At 44.6% G+C, this 13258-nt stretch overlaps 1 protein-coding gene and 1 long non-coding RNA gene across 2 annotated transcripts in view; one reads left to right on the forward strand and one right to left on the reverse strand.

Moving 5' to 3' along the window:
• LDLRAP1 (low density lipoprotein receptor adaptor protein 1) overlaps window positions 1-13258 on the forward strand; it is a 67030-nt gene that overhangs the window by 14466 nt on the left and 39306 nt on the right. The window lies entirely within an intron of this gene.
• LOC310767987 overlaps window positions 1117-13258 on the reverse strand; it is a 58563-nt gene continuing 46421 nt past the window's right edge. The window contains exon 3 of the long non-coding RNA XR_014551142.1: window positions 1117-1238. This is a non-coding gene — a long non-coding RNA (uncharacterized lncRNA). The remainder of the gene's footprint in view (window positions 1239-13258) is intronic.

Genomic DNA, 13258 nt, shown 5'->3' on the forward strand with positions numbered 1-13258 from the left:
GCCCTTAAAAAAACAACTTTGCAAACTGATGTGGAAATGGGGCAGACTTGAGTTTAAGATTGAGGAAAATGAGAAACCGAGCAGAAATGAAATAGGCAGGTTTGCTGATCCCTGGCTGTATAAACTTTCAGGGTCAGGTTCAATCTCACATGCTGAATAATAATTAGAACATTCTGGTCTTCTGCAAGAAGAAAACTGTCACTGAATCGTCCAACGTCTGAGAACACAAAATAAGGGCAATAATCTTGGTTCATGTTATAATTTTCCCATAGGCTTGAGAATAAAGGACGGGCACGAGAGGGCTGAAGCTTGGGGCAGAATTTACTGAAAGTGATTTGGGGTGTTTGTGTATGCGTTTCTTTAAAAATATGCTTTTACAGAGATGGCATGGAAACAAAACCTGAAGCAAGAGCTGTGTTTACGTGTGCCCTAGGGTTGGAAACTCTTTATGGCTTATCAAATGGCATTTTAAGGCCTTAAGCTCGAAAAATGGCCTAACTGCTGAGCAAACAATAATTGAACCAAAACAGCTCTGTTGATAGAAACAAAGATGTGTGGGGTAAATTTTAACTGGCCTTGTGTGATACTGCTGCGTAATTGCAAGCTGACCTTTAAAGGAAGGCCTAACAATGTTTATCCATTACAGCCCTTAAATCTTCACTTTCACTGTGGAGAGACTTTGGGGTGGGGGGAGCTTGCAGGGAGACAAGGGTGCAATATAAGGAATCTTCCTCATTTAACATGCCAGGCTGTTCCTTATCTTGCAACCTTTTGTTCTTTCGAGTCCTCCAGGTTTTGTTTAAAAAGTTTCCAGTCTCATTTTAGGTACCTGTGGTTTCCATTCTTCCGTCCCCCCACCTCGGTGAGCCTTGAATGAGCTTCGGCAGCACTAGTGAGTTGGACAATGAGCAGTGGTCCTGCTCTGATCTCAGCAGATGTGCCCCAACGTGCTGGAGCACTGTTCTGAACAAGACCCACTGACAAATGGGCATTGTGCAAGAGCATGGTTCACAGAATTGCTTTTTCTACCCAGGAGAACCTCCCAGTGGATTGTGCCCAGTGTTAGCTAGAGGGAAAGGACCTCAATTTGACTTTCTACCTTGGGGTGGTTTTAAGCAAGTACAGTGGTACCTCGGGTTAAGTACTTAATTCGTTCCGGAGGTCCGTTCTTAACCTGAAACTGTTCTTAACCTGAAGCATCACTTTAGCTAATGGGGCCTCCTGCTGCCGCCGCGCCACTGGAGCATGATTTCTGTTCTCATCCTGAAGAAAAGTTCTTAACCCGAGGTACTATTTATGGGTTAGCGGAGTCTGTAACCTGAAGCGTATGTAACCTGAAGCGAGGTACCACTGTACATTCATAGAATGAGTTGGAAGGGACTGCCAAGGGTCCCCCTGCAATGCAGAAATCTTTTTCCTAGCACGGAGCCCAAACCCACAACCCTGAGATTAAAAGTCTCATGCTCTGTTGACTGAGGCCTTCTCTTTATATGCAGTAGATCAGCCTTCCCCAACTGGGGACAACCAGTAGAATGAAGGAGTCGAGAGAATGTGGCCCACATTCATACCATCCATTTAAAGAACTATGATACCACTTTAAACAGTCATGGCTTCCCCCAAAGAATTCTGGGAGATGTAGTTTGTTAAGGGTGCTGAGAGTTGCAAGGAGACCCCCTATTCCTGTCCCAGAGCTACAATTTTCAGTGTGGTTTAACAACCATCCCATTTTAATAATAAACCCCGCTTCACAGGGACTCTGGAAATTGTAGCTCTGGTGCCCTTAGCAAATTGCAGCGCCCAGAATTATTTGGGCAAAGTCATGGCAGTTCAAAGTGGTGTCATAGAGCTTTAAATGTGTGGTGTTAAGGTGGCTTTAGGTGGGCTTTCTTTTTTAGTCCTTCTCTTTGTGAGATTTTTTAAAAACACTCTGCCTATAGAATACTAGTGCTCAGGGAGGCAGCTGAGCTAGAATCCTCCTTGCCTGATATGCTAGCTTGTTCACTTGCGTGAATTGTTCTTTCCCCCCTCTTTGTGGGAAGGAATGCAGTTATATCATTCCCCACATGCACTCTGAAATGGCACAGCCTGCTGTTTCACCTCAGGATTCCCTCACCGTATTCTCTTGCGCAGGTGGACCAGGTAGCACAACAGAGCTTAAATGGGCTGGTAGCCATGGGCCACTCTACGCTTCACTTGCTGCTGTGCATCTCTAGGGTATTATTACTAAGCAGGCAGGAAGGATATTCTTCAATTCCATGTGGATGGGGGGCAGCTGTGGCAGAGCCGTCTTTCCCATAGGGCTTAGTGGTTCGTTGCGCCATGGCGCCGGCCTCTCAGGGGCGCCCCAGTGAGTGGGGGAGCTGCGCGGCTTTGCCGGCGGCCTCCCCTTTCCCTGCACACCTGCCAGCCATATGGCTGGCAGGTGTGAAGCTTGCCTCCCAAGCCTCCGTGGGAGGAGAGCAATCTCCGCAGGGGCATGGGGGAGAGTTGCATCCCCCATGGCTGGCAGTGCACAGCTTCGCCTCCCCCCCACTATCCATGGTAATTTGGGGGTGCTGGGTGGATATTTGCCCCCCCCAGTGACACATCTGCTAAAGACAGCCCTGAGCTGTGGCTCCAAAGCAGGAGGTAAGAATGGTCTAGGACTGGGATTCCTAAACTGTGATCTTTGGAACATCAGGCCAAAGCACTCAAGGAGTCGGGGGGGGGGCATGGCCTTGGGAAAGTCCCAGGGACCAAGCAGAGAGGCCTGGATGGATCCCTTCTGCCCCTGGGCCTGAGGTTCCCCACCTATGCTTTAAGATCAAGGCTGCCATCTTGGGTTAATGTCTTGGGTGTACATAAAGAAGGGGAGGCCAGAGTGCTTTGGTTCCATTTGCTCACTAACTGTCTTGAGTCATTTCAGGACATTGTGTTTCTCTGGGGCTGCAAAATTCTTCCCACCGCAGAGAACAACCCTGCTCTTGTTTATAAAGATCACTTAAACCAAGACTTAAAGAGGAGATGGAATCAGGAGCCCCTGATCTTGCCAGCGGTCATTGACTCTCTCTGTCTCTCTCTCAACTTCCTTCAGCCTCTTGTTATGCATGCAAACAAATTGCAGGCTGGAGCAATTTGGGTTCTTGCTACATCAGGATAACTGACATAACCCTACATTTTTGAGTTGGGGGAATGGATGTGCGGTTCTCCCCCTCCCCCCTTCTCTTGGCGCTCTTTCTCCCAGTTGAAAGGTTGCCAAAGCATGTGTGTCTCATTAGCATTTTCCACTCTTAAGACAGAACTTACTTAACCTACTGCATGAACTTGCTAATATTTCTGCCACACACAAAACAGACGTTTGAGAGGCACGTCTTCAAAGAAAAAAAGAGGAAGACTTTCTGGTGAATAGCTGCTTCTTGGAATGCTTAGCAATATCCAGGCACGTCTGTGAAGTGTGTCCCACCTGGAGAGTTAGCATGCAGATGGAAGCCAGTTGATCTTTTTTTCTGGATGTTGCAGCTTAAGGAAATGTAGCTCCAAAGAGCCTGCTTTACCGTATTTTTCTAGACCAGCTTTGGGACTGATGCAAGTTGTAGTACCCGATGTCTGGAGGGCATCAGGCTCAGGAATGCTGTTCTAGACTTCACTCTTCCAGCCCTTTTGTTTTAAAATTTCCCCATGACCAAGATTGCAAAATACTTTCCCTTAATATTCCAAACCTTATTTGCCCTCTTCAAAGCATTGACAAGCAGCCAATCAGCAACCAGGTGCCTGCAACCCCACTTTGGCATATTTACCTGCCCCACCCACACCTGAAGTCAAGCTATATACATTGAGAAACAAAGAGATAGAGGAGTGATCGTTTGTCTGGGAATGGCACCCTCTGATCAGGCAGTCTCCATAAACACCCATTGTTCCCAGGACTTTCTGCAATCACACGGTGGTAGATAATAATGCACTCTGCAGCTCCTTTGGAGCACTTTTGTCTGTGCTTGTTTTGTATAGTCACAGTTGAGCCCTGGAATTGCAGACAGGTGCTGGGGCTGACTCCTGGTGTGCCTGGGCTTAAGTTGAGCCCTATCCCAGCTGTTAGCTCAGAAGTGGTTATTCCTTGTTGTATAGGGAGGGTAGCCCCTGAAATCTACTCTTGATTGTAAACGTAAACTAAGAATGGTTGCAGAGTGTCTTTTGCTCTTAAGGCACTTGCTGAACAGATGTGGGCCAGTTGTGTGGCTTTTAAACTGTTTATTATTTGTGTATTATAGTACAGAGGCCAAAACTCATTGGCAGCACACATGCTCTGCGTGTATAAAGGTCCAAGTTCAATCAACAGCACTTCCATGGCTTCTGCGTAACAAGAATTGGATACTGCCAGTGGCAGTGTACTTATAGTTTTTGCTATTGTTATGCAATCCATAGGTGTGGGTGAGAAATTCAGTTTGGGTTGCATTTTAATGCAAAGCTATCTAATTCTCATTTTCCCAAAGCACAGATTGAAACGAATTTTGCATTTCTCAGAATCTTGCAGTTCTCCAAGCCAAAAATGTGAATCTTTTGGGTAAGTGTGCATAAGTGTTTATGTGTGTGAAAATAACATGCAAATGTTAGGAGAAATTGGTTGCAAATACATGTATTAAGCAAACATTGTTTATTAAGAGATTTATATTGGGAGAAATATAGAAAGAGAAATGTGGACTAAAATGCTGGTGCATTTTCATTAAGTTAAAAAAATATATATCACAAACTTACCCAGAAATGGGAGAAATTAACAATGAAAGATTCTTCCATTTTTAGCCACCAGGGAACCTTATGCTTTATACATAGGTAAAGGTAAAGGGACCCCTGACCTTTAGGTCCTGTCGCAGATTACTGGGGTTGCAGCACTCATCTCGCTTTATTGGCCGAGGGAGCCGGCGTACAGCTTCCGGGTCATGTGGCCAGCATGACTAAGCCGCTTTTGGCGAACCAGAGCAGCGCATGGAAACACCGTTTACCTTCCCGCTGGAGCGGTACCTATTTATCTACTTGCACTTTGATGTGCTTTCAAACTGCTAGGTTGGCAGGAGCAGGGACCAAGCAACGGGAGCTCACCCTATCGCGGGGATTCGAACCGCCAACCTTCTCATCGGCAAGCCCTAGGCTCTGTGGTTTAGACTTTATATCTATATGCTTTATATATAGGAATGGCCAAAAGATAAATCATGAGATTTGCTGGTGGTTTTCTGGGGGCTTTGTAGTATGGTGGCTATAGCATTAAAATAAAATCTTTTTACGGTAATTGTAAAAAAAACCCTTGGCCTTGTGATATCAGCCTCAGTGTTTCTCACCTGTGCAATATGAGTACTAATTACTTGTATCTAGCCTGACCTTTTGTACAGCTCGGCTGGCCAGTTTTAGAGTTCTGTGTTGGATTCTCTGATTTATAGTAACCCAGTTATAGGTTTTAAGGTCATCCCACACAAATCTTTTAGCTTGGCAGCACCTACACTTTGGAACTCATTGCCTATTGACAACATACTTTACTGTACTATTTCCAATGCCTGCTTAAATCATATTTCTTTAGGTGACCATACGTAGGCATGTAAAATTACTATTATTAGCTACCCAGAGAGGCTGGGGCAACTCACTCAGATGGGTGAGGTGCAAATAATAAAATTATTGTTATTAGTTGAAGTTTTGATATCTTTTTGGCTTATTGCCGATTCTGATTCTGATAAAACTGCTTTGGCCCCATAACAACCTGGTGAAGGAGGTTGTTCTTATTGCCGTTTTATAGGGGATCGGGAGAGTGTCAGGGCTTGAGAAATGCTTCAAGCTGAGTCTGTGACATTGGTGGTATTTGAACCTGGCGCCCTCTGGCCCTTGCTGGCTGCCTCCCAGAGATAATGAGGGTATTAGCCACCTATTCCAATGACTCCCTCTGCTTTGGGTGCCCTTGGCTTCCTTGCTGGGTTCACAGTTGAGGGACTTGGAAACGCTAGACACTAATCATCCCTGCACCCCTCGGAGGTCCAGGTCTTCTGTATTCATGTCCTTGCACCAAAGGGTTGAGTGGAAGAGGAACGAGGCGGAAAGGTTAAGTGGCTTTTGCGAAGCTGGTAGAAACTGTCAAAGCAGGGATCGGAAGGAGGGGCTCCCAGCTCCTGGCTCGTTCCTGTCCAGCCCACACAGCCTCGCATGCTTGCAAAGTGCTTTTTGAGCTGGCAGGGTGGGATGGGGGGGGCGTTGCTGAGCTGTTTGCAGCCTTGTAGAAGGTCACACGCTCAAATGCTCTTTATTCGTACAGCTTGCCACTTAAGACACGCCAGCTGCATCAGGCCAATAGCCCATCTAGCGGCCAGCTAGATCCCTGTGGGGAACCCACAACCTGGGCTTGAGCTTAGTGGCATGTAGCCCACCTGCAGTTCCCAGTAACTGGTATTGGAGGGAAAGCATAGCCATCATGGCTACTAGCTCAGCCACTTTGCTCCTGTCCTGGCTGGTCCTTTTTGCTGCTGCAGCACACTAAGGCAAGGTTTGGCTTAGCATGTAGCCCATCCTTAACTTGTGGTTGACCTCTCTCTTTGCAAACCACGAGCTGCACTCAAAAACTATCCTTGGCTACAGGTCGTGTTTGGAGAGGCAGTGGCTTAAAAAGAACAGAGTTAAGGAAAAGCATTCAGTTGTCAACTGATTTTTAATACTGCATTCCAAAAAGTATGCTGGAACTCACTTATCTTTGAAACATTCAGACAGCTAGGTTCACCTTTGGTTGTGGAGAAAATGGAAATGGTGTTAATCACACCATCTGTACCCCCTTTCTTGGCCCATTAGAAAAATGACAACGATCACCATCACTTGATGCGGTGCAAGCAAAGCACTGTCTTCTGCAGTGAGGCAGCAGGGTGCAGACAAAACGATTCATTAGTTTGATGCCTTTGCCCTCATCCTTTCAATGCATGTTTAAGCACTAAGGGACAATTCTAGTTGGTAGTAAGTAACTGAGCATGAAACAAGAAGGTAGAGATTATATCTAGAATGGGTTACACAATTAAATAAAAAAGGGAAATGCTGTTTTAAAAACTTAGAGAATTTTCTGCTGGTTCAAACTGAGCAATACAAGCAATATGTTTTTTGTTGATTTTTTTGTGTGGGTAGCAATACTGTAATAAAATAGATTTCTAATCAATTCCTGCTTGGCCACGAGGCTCAACGGGTGGCCTGCTGGGACCAGCTGTTACTGTTTATCAGGCTGACCTGCCTTGCAGGGTTGTTGAGAGAGCTGGGCTGTATGGTTGAAATACGGTAAATCTCAGTGGAACTGAGCAGTAAGTTGGATTCTATTAATCTGAGTGGTTTGTTACGTTGCCGTGTTGACATCTAAATGTGTCTCCTGCTTGACCCAACAATCGCGTGACCCCTGACCCTGCCTCTCTGTGAAGCATTCTATCTGGAAATGTAATTTAGTAAGTGTGAACATTAATTTTGCAGACTGATACTTAAAAAACAACAAGAAGTTAATGTGCTTCTCTTTGTCAATACCAGCTGTTCTCTCCACTAAGCTTTAACTGAATGTACTGGTACGTATTGAAACTCTGCCCTTGTGGGTAAAAGCTCTGCCTCCATCTGTAGCAGGTGGGATCCTTTTTCACCCCAAGGGCCACACTCCCTTCTGGGGCCACATGCCATTGGTGGGCGGGGCCAGAGGCAAAAGTGGGTGGAGCAATAGTTGTCAACATTACCTTTCTACAGTACTCTAGTTCCACTATGACTTATGGCCTTAGTTTATCTGCTCAATTTGCCCACACAGCTGCATTACCTCACTGTATTGTGTAGTGCAGGCAGAGCTTACTGGTGAAAGTGCACAAAGTCGTGTTTATTACATTATGTAATGTGTGTTCACTCTGTTAAAATAACTCCAGGTTCATGCTGTTTCTCTAGCCTACCCCATCCCAGATCTGTCCACTTTGGCGGAGAAAGCTATAAAAGGCATAAAAACAAGACTTTGCATACTGCATTTGAACCCCCAAGCAGAAAAATCTCAATTCAGTATCGGCTGCAGAATTCCCCATCTTGAGAATCTTATTTTTAAAAGGCAAGTTTATCGCCCTTATGGCTGCAGAAGATGGAATTTAAAGTGAGTACTGAAAGAAATTTCTGTGTGGGCTTCTGTTCTTCCGAATAAGTAGTAGGAGCAGAATAAATAATGCACACTAAGCTGTATGCAGATGTGCATGGCTTTTGCATAATCCACACAGGCTGCAAAATTCAACTTTACAGAACTTGGATTTTATATGTTTTCTGGACAGTGTGTGTACAGCCCTGCTTCTGAGGACATTTCTCCGTGTCCACATTTGACTCCTGAAGGACTAATTTTGTATTACGGCATAAGCTTTTCTGGACTCGAATCCAAAAGAATTCAAATCCATTAAGTTTAATCCTCCGTTGCAGATACAGATACATATGTTGTAAGCAGTGAGGCCAGAAAGAAATGAAATGTAAGAAGCACAGTGAGTCTTTACAGCAGCAGTGATCGGTGATGCAAGAGTTTGGCAATCCTGAGTTGATTAACATCTACAGTGTGAAAGGAAGCCATTGTCTCTATTTAGACACAAAAGACGGGTAGAACACCTGTAAGCTGTAAGCGTAATCAAGAGGCTGTTGCTAAGAGTATAATGGGAGGAAGTTGTTCCTAAGGGCACACATTAGTTCAAAATGAGGCATGGTAAACTAATTGCCCTTTAGTGCCACATTATGCTCACAATCTGGCCATTTTTATACATTATGCAGAAGCAAATCAGAGGTTCCCAGGAGGGATGTAAGAAGGCATTCTTCTCCATTCCTCCCTGCATTTGTTGCATGCACCATTGTTTCTCTTCCGCTGCAGTTAAACTTCAACCAAAAACTACATTATTCATCTCATTGTCCGCTGTGGTGAAATGAAATGAAATACGCAAACTGCATTGCCATTATGTTACCTTTATGCCATTCATTTCCACACACAGGAAATGCGATGCTAATGTGGGGGGAAACACAATCAGTTATGTATCATTTGTGGACCAAAAGCAGCAGCAACAGTGAATACAAGTCATATTTGCTGGATCAATTTCTGTTCCAGGCATGGGAATTAGCGAACACCAGCAATTTCTGTAAAACTTTCAATAAATTATAATTTTTTTAAAAGGCTGAATAAATGATAATAGAGAGATATTAGGTTGCAATCCTATTCACCAGGTATGTGGGGAGCTGGTAGCCCTCCAGATGTTGCGGGACTATGACTCCGTTATCTGCTGGCCATTCTGGCTGATGTTGATAAGATTCCCAATTCCCATCTGGAGGGCTATAGGTTCCCTTCTCCGACTATACACTCTTTCCTCCTAAATCCAGTTGAAGTCACATGACAGCTTCTGAGTGCATTGATTAGTGTTGGTGCACATTTACATAGAGGCCAATGGGGAGACAACTACTGAAAACCTAAAGCAGATCTGCTTGTTTGAAGCAGCTGGAGAAAATCAGGCAAGCTTTCCTGTTTTGTGTGCAGTGTAAGTCCAACCCCTCGCTGCAGTTTTAGTGTGCCACATTATTGCACGCAGTGCCTTCCTCCTGAGTCATCCTGCATATTTCCCCCCTGACTAATTCTGCTTTGCAATTAGGTGGCATAATTATGAGTCATGTAGGATTACCTTGCAGGGTGTGTTGAGCTTTAAGGGGCTGGTTGTTGCTTGCTCACTTTAAAACAGACGCCTTCTTATTGTTCACAGGTGGGAATTGGTCATAGCATATTCTGCTCCTTCAATAAAACACACACCTTGATATGGAATCCGATCGTAGAAGCTGCTCTTGTTGTTCAAAGCTTGAGAATTTGGACAAATGTATCTTGGTCAAAGCTGCCTCTCTTAAGTCCTCCTCTCTGTTCTTATGAAATCACTCTTTTTGCCCGAGTTGTCAAGCATTGTTGTTCACAACTCCTCAGTAGAAACGCATTGATATGTGCTGGAATGGCAAAAGGTCAAGGGTTCTGGGCATTGCTGGGATGCCAAAGTAATTGTTTCTGGCGTGGGCTGGAAGTTCCTTGATAAAATTGTAAGAAATGGGCTTGTTTTATTTCTGAAATTTTCTAAAAGCACGCTTTTGTGTAAAGCATAGATCATAGCTGTCAACTTACAGATTTGAAAATAAGGGACCAGCAGCCTCAAAAATAAGGGATCAGCAGCCAAAATAAGGGATTTTCCGAACACAGGTATGTTCAACTTCCGAACACAGGTATGCCCTCCAAGCCAAAGGCAGAAAAACCAGCCAGCAGCCAAACGAAGCCTCAAGTGGTGGTTCCCACAGCGCAGCAACCCGGCAAAGGGGATGCAGCAAGGAAAACCACCGTCACCTCTCCGCTGGGAAGCGCTGAGCAAAGGCGAGTCCCCAGGCAACGCGGCCGATTTGACTGGCACAAGGCATGCAAGCTCCACCCCCCAGTCGTTCTCAGACTCCTTATTGGGTGAGCAACGCAGCCAAGCAACACAGTTGGCGCCTCCCTCCTCCCTGGCTGGCAGGGAAGGAGGGAGAGGAGCTGCTTCCTTTGAAACCCGGGAAATTTAAGGGACATCATCAATAAGGGACAGCAGCGGGACACAGCGCTGGGATAAGGGACTTTCCCACCAAATAAGGGACAGTTGACAGCTATGGCATGGATCCCAGGGCAGTATAATTAAAAATAAAGAAATCGAACAGCAGTACAATCAAAGCAGAATTAAATCTTAGGAATAATATACCCAAAATTATACAACCGGCTAAGACAATACAGTAAATACATAAAACGCTGCCAACCCAGGAACGAAAATAAGCAAGCTGTCCAAAACAGCGGGTTGGCAATTCTTAAACATGGCCAAAGTATTAACATTTAAGTAGCAAGGCTATGTCTTAACTAGAGTTGAGCTGAAAATTTATGCAGTTAAAAAAAAAAATTCCCTGGCCTTTCTCTATCAATGAATGAGAAAAGAAATGGATAGTTTTTTTAAATCAAAGGGGAGAGAAAATATCGGTGAAAATCTCATGTCTTGGGCTGCAGGGCTTTCTTGACTTTTGAGGTTTTTGGCAGTGTCCTTTCCTTCACTTTGCAAATCATCTCACATCTGGAGGGCTACCAGTTCCCCACATACCTGGTGTACAGGATTGCAACCTAACATCTCTTTATTATTATTTATTCGGCCTTTCATCTGCACTCTGCAACCATTTTGGGTTCCTGCACTTCAGTTAAAGCCCAAGAGAAAGGTACCATAACGTAACCCATGATTAACTCCATTGGGTTGGATTACTGCAATGCACTCTATGTGGGACTTCCCTTGAGAGTGAGACCTCTCTGCATATTATACCTGTGCCTGGAGATCTGCTCTGGTTGCCCATTTGCTCAGGTTCAAGGTGCTGGTGTATGAAGCCCTTTACGGCTTGGGACTAGTTCACTTGCAGAACTGGCACTGTTATACATGCCACATAATGAAATGAATGTTTTAGTGCTGCAACACCTTCCCCTTGGAACTCCCTGCCTATTGATTTCAAGCACACACCTTCCTTATCTTCTTCTCGGCCCCTGCTTAAAACAGTTCTGTTTAGGCAAGCCTAGACAGACATGTAGAAGTTACATGAGCTTTATCTCTTTTTGGCTACTTTTGAATGTTTTTTGATACTTGTTTTTAACTCCCCCGCCCAAGAATATTAATGTTTTATTTCATATTTTTGTAAGCCACTTAGAAGCTTTCTTGCAAACAGGCAGTATACAAATTTTGTTAAATGAAATAGTAACTCCTCCCATAGGGCTTTTTCACACAGGAAGTCTGAGCAGCTGGGGAGGCTGAAGGAATGCTAGGGAAATCTTTCTGAAGGAAAGGAAAACACAAACACTATCTTTGACCACCTTGTGATGATGATAAGATGAGCTCCAAACCCTACGCTGACCCTAAATTTCTGTGTCCTGAGAACAAAATACTTTTCACAGTGTAAGAAAATGTTTGAGAAATGGGGGGGGGGGCAGATTTTGCTAGTCCTTCTCCTCCTCTTTCCTTGTATCTGGACCTTCCTTTTCAAAATCAATAGCTGCTTGTGTTTTGTTTTAGATCCAGCCTTTTTCTTATTGTGGGGGAGGGGGGCGCTACCTGGCGCAGCTGCTGGAAACAGGAGAAACCGCATACAGTTACCTTCTCAGTTTCCACTAGAAGGTTTGCAGGGAGAGTGTGTCCCCAAGGCCTTTCTGAGCAAACAAAAAAACCTCTTCTCCCTTTTGCTTGTTGGCATCAAATGATAGCCTGAACTGGTGCCTAATTTTAGCCTCTTGTCTCCTGCTTGGGTCTCGTTTTGCGATATCCTTCCTGCAGTTTTTTTAGAATGGAGCTTTGCTTACTGCAATTCATTGTGGCTGGGCTAGAGCTCAGTAGAGATAAATCTGTATTGTGTAGACTTCCTGTCAGGAGGGGGGGGGTGGTTCATGTGTTTGGAGGAATTTCCTGGTACTTTTGAGCAGGGAAGCGAAGGAATTTTGGGGGGAAATTTCATGTGAACTTGAGTCTCGCCCATTGTCCCTTACTTTTTGACAGGGATGGAGCTCAGGCCAGAGTTATTATTTATTACTGTTTTAGACTGCCAACCTGATATCTCTGGTGACAAATAGCTTACAAACAATCACCAAATTCCTTTAAAATATGGTTGCAAACGTTCATTATTTGGGGCTGTACAGGGTTTTCCTCAGCTTTGTATTTTATGTTATTGAATTATGTTCTACTCTCTTTCAGTGCTTGGTATTAGTGTTTATTTTATTGATTTGTTTTTTGGCTACTCCTTCTTCTTTTTCTACATATTATTTTAGACTGTCTCCTGTAACCCACTTAGAGGTCTTTTTGTTCTAGTAAGAGTCATGGCTTCCTGCAAAGAATCCTGGGAGCTGCAGTTGTTCATGTGCTGAAGACTCCTCTTCCCCTCAGAGAGCTGCAAATGTCAGAGTGATATAAAAATCAATCCTCTTCCCAGGGGAACTCTAGGAATTGTAGCTCAGGGGAAGGGTTGTCTGCTAGCAAACAGAACTACATTTCCCAGGATTCTTTGGGGGAAGCCATGGCTGTTTAATATTATACTGTACTGCTTTAAATGCATGGTGCAGAGGGCTCCCCTGCCAACAATCTCTCTCACTCCCCCTCCTGCCCAGTGCTTTAGTAGTGCATACCTATGCACGGTGACAGCAAGCACGTAAACAGGATCAGAAAGAAGAGCTTGTAAAAAATAAATTGCTGGCTGTGCATCCTTCTAGCCCTGGCAACTA

Source organism: Podarcis filfolensis (assembly GCF_964270895.1).
Source record: "Podarcis filfolensis genome assembly, chromosome: 8".
Taxonomy (NCBI): Eukaryota; Metazoa; Chordata; class Lepidosauria; order Squamata; family Lacertidae; genus Podarcis; species Podarcis filfolensis.